The following is a 3,539-nucleotide window of genomic DNA, read 5'->3' as shown; positions in this document are numbered from 1 at the left end:
ATATATATATATATATATATATATTAATATGAAAACTTTTTATATTAATATTGAAACGTTACTGTTCTAAGTTTTATAACTTGTAAAAACTTTCAAGCAAGTTGAAATTTGAATGTAATGCGCCAGATACAATTTCGTTAATGTGTAATTTTGAACATTTCGATATGCAAACTTCTTCCATAAATTTTTCTTTTTACTTTAAATATCTCATGTACAATAATATTGTAAATAAAGTGAGAAGCTAAAGAATCAGTTAATTGATACAACTATTATAATACGTGTAAAGCTATGTGCCTAATTATACAGATTAAACTTATCTCATGAACAACTCAATTTAGGAACTCCGAGATGGTTTCTTAAGTACATAATACAGTATTGTAGTGCTCCAACTTCCGCCAGTGCTCTCTTCTAGCTCTATAAATTGTATGCGAGTTTCCTAAGTTAGTATTCTAATAATTTCTCTCACGTTAATATTTCTGTGTACTTGAAAATTCGTGATACACAATAAAGAATAATAACTATGCGCACCAACATATATATAAATGTGTGTGTTTTATATTAATTAAAAAAAAATATTAATTAATAAATAAGTCGATATCAAATCGAGATAATAAAATATATATAAAACAACACGTTAAATATAATATCGATTTTTATTCAACCAACTCGTATACATGATATTTTAATAACATTTCTTTTCATTCAACAATTATATGGAAATTTTTCATACATTAATAAATACGCGCGTTGACATTTATAACGCTTTTAATCCCTTAAATGGTATATCGTTTAAAGTGGCATCTTTAACGAATGAGATATAATTGTACATTTGCACACAACTCACAATTAGTTTAATATATTTATATGATTTAAAAATACATTTAACATTCAATAATATTGATATATCACTATTATATCACTCTTGTATTCTTTTTCCAAGAATATATTATTTAGTATGATTGTTAGAATCCCTGATATAATTTATTTATATAATTTCCCTTTCTGTTATTTATGATATCAAATTCTCTCAATAAAATTATCAAATAAACAAAATTTTAAGAATATATTTTTGTTCTGCATTTTATCAATATTTGTTTCATTAATTCAATCATTCTGTTTCATTCATTAGTTGTACCAATAAATCAGTAATTAAATATAATTAAAATATTATTAAAGAAATAGTAATTATAAACATATAGTTTTCCAAAGAAATTTTTCTCAAAATCTAATATTTTCTTAGGAGAATTTTAGGCAGCATTTCTAAAAAATTCAAAAAGTAACTCAAATTGATTTTGATTAAAATAAAAAAATTATTATTAATTTTTGTATAACGAAAAATGAAGATATATTAACTATTATATTATTATATTATGAAATGAAGATATATTAACTATTATAAATAGATATTCATATGTGTAATTATTAGACTAATGAGCGAGCAATGAAACAAGTTTTCGACAGACTTTTAAGTTAATTCTCTTCTAGTAACTTCTCGTTTCATTGATGAAAGATTGAAATTTCATCATCTGCTACCAGACATATTTTCTAGTGAGTGTCTATTGCTCAAACAATACTTTGCAATGATTTCGCTACACAATGAATAACGTCAATAAATTCGATTTAAACTTTTAGTAACAATATTGATACTGTCTCAATTACTTCACAAACATCATATAAACGAGTACAATTACTTTTCACGTACGTTGTATCAATACGATATATCAAAAAATACATTTCGTTTTAATCAAAACAATATAAATTATTCCAATACTTAAACAGTTTTACTTGCTTCAATTTAATTGTGCTGTAATAATTTACTTACTCAAATGTCAAATAGAATCATATATAAAAACTCAACAAAATAAATTATAGTTGCAACCCCTCATTAAAAAAATAAGCACTTTTATTTTATATGCGTAAGATTCATAATTTTCAATTAGTACGTGCTCAATTTAGTATTAATATCCCAAGATATAAGCGAGATGAGTGGAAACTTCGTATAAACTACACGGTTAAGATTGATTACATTCTCTCCATAGCACGCATAATTCTATAAGCTTACCTGCTTATTTACGCTCTCAACAGCTCATTTCGTGAAGTAAAGCAATTCAGAGCACTAAGTCAATTAATGACATAATGAAAATACAAAATTTTTTATATTTGTTAAAAATAAATGTTTCCTATAAACATCAAATGCATTCAATTATTTTTAAAAAATTGGTTTCTCTTAATTTTTGTGAAAATTTTGTGAAAGACATTTACAATTACAAATTTTCAAAGTTAGAAATTTATAGTCTTATTTTAATCTTTTCTCATGAATAATCTTAAGTAAATATCTAATTAAAATTAAATAAAAAGCAAGATACTTTATTATCTATTTGCATTGTCGAGACATTATGATATCAAAGTTCTTCTTTTCCATTTTCAATTCTTAAAATTTATACATTCTTGGTCGTAATATTAATCGAAAGTTTGTAAATTATACCTTTTGCAATTTTATCTTGTTATAATTAGTGTATGCATGTCATTTATATATATAGTTCTTTTATAAACACTTACAATTATTACGTATACTTGCATAATTTTCTTTTAACATTAGTAGCATTAATTCATAATACTGAGGCATTAATTAATGATTAATCACAACACAATGACTTATAGTTTTATTCATATAAATATCACAAAAGATTAGTTTGCCAGTATACGCGCATATATGATATCTCGATTATATTCATTTAATTACTTATGATTAAATATATATTAATTCTGATTGGTTATATAATAACATCATCAAAAATATGTTACATACAGTCAAAAGTGATTCGCTTTAACTTCCAAAATTTTTTTTGCGACATAAATCGCATATCACACTTTTCGCAAGTAAGAAAAGATTGACTTATTGAACACGTTGTGCGTATAATAATAGTGATAGAAAAGATCAGCAGTTTATCGCAGGATGAAAGACACTTTTAAGTGATATTTAAATTCGTCGGTGAATGTCATCACTCAAGAACAAGCAACATTGGAAGACGATAGCGGTATAATTATATAAAAAGACTTTTATAAAATAATTTAAGAAATGAAATTTTATAAAAGATAATTCGTGAAAAAAAAGAAATAATATAGAATTGTAATATAGAATCTGTAGAAGATTTAACATTATTGTACAAATATAATCGAAAGTTCATTGGTAGATCCATTGAAATGATATTTTCATTAAATAATAAGCAACGGTGGAAGACATTCAATATGTGCAGAATATAACAAGAAATCTTGAATGTCAATATATAATTTCCCGTAAAACATGCGGGATAGTTATTTTATAGAAATATATTTATCGATAAGCTTAACATGTTCGTTGCGCTGCTATTATTAAAATATATGTGAATTTAGAGTCCCGCACACACCACACACACACCACACACACACACACACACACACACACACACACACACACACACACACACACACACACACACACACACACACACACACACACACACACACACACACACACACACACACACACACACACACAC

This window comes from Atta cephalotes, assembly GCF_000143395.1.
Source record: "Atta cephalotes unplaced genomic scaffold scaffold00001, whole genome shotgun sequence".
Lineage (NCBI taxonomy): Eukaryota > Metazoa > Arthropoda > Insecta > Hymenoptera > Formicidae > Atta > Atta cephalotes.
This window is presented reverse-complemented; position numbering follows the sequence as displayed.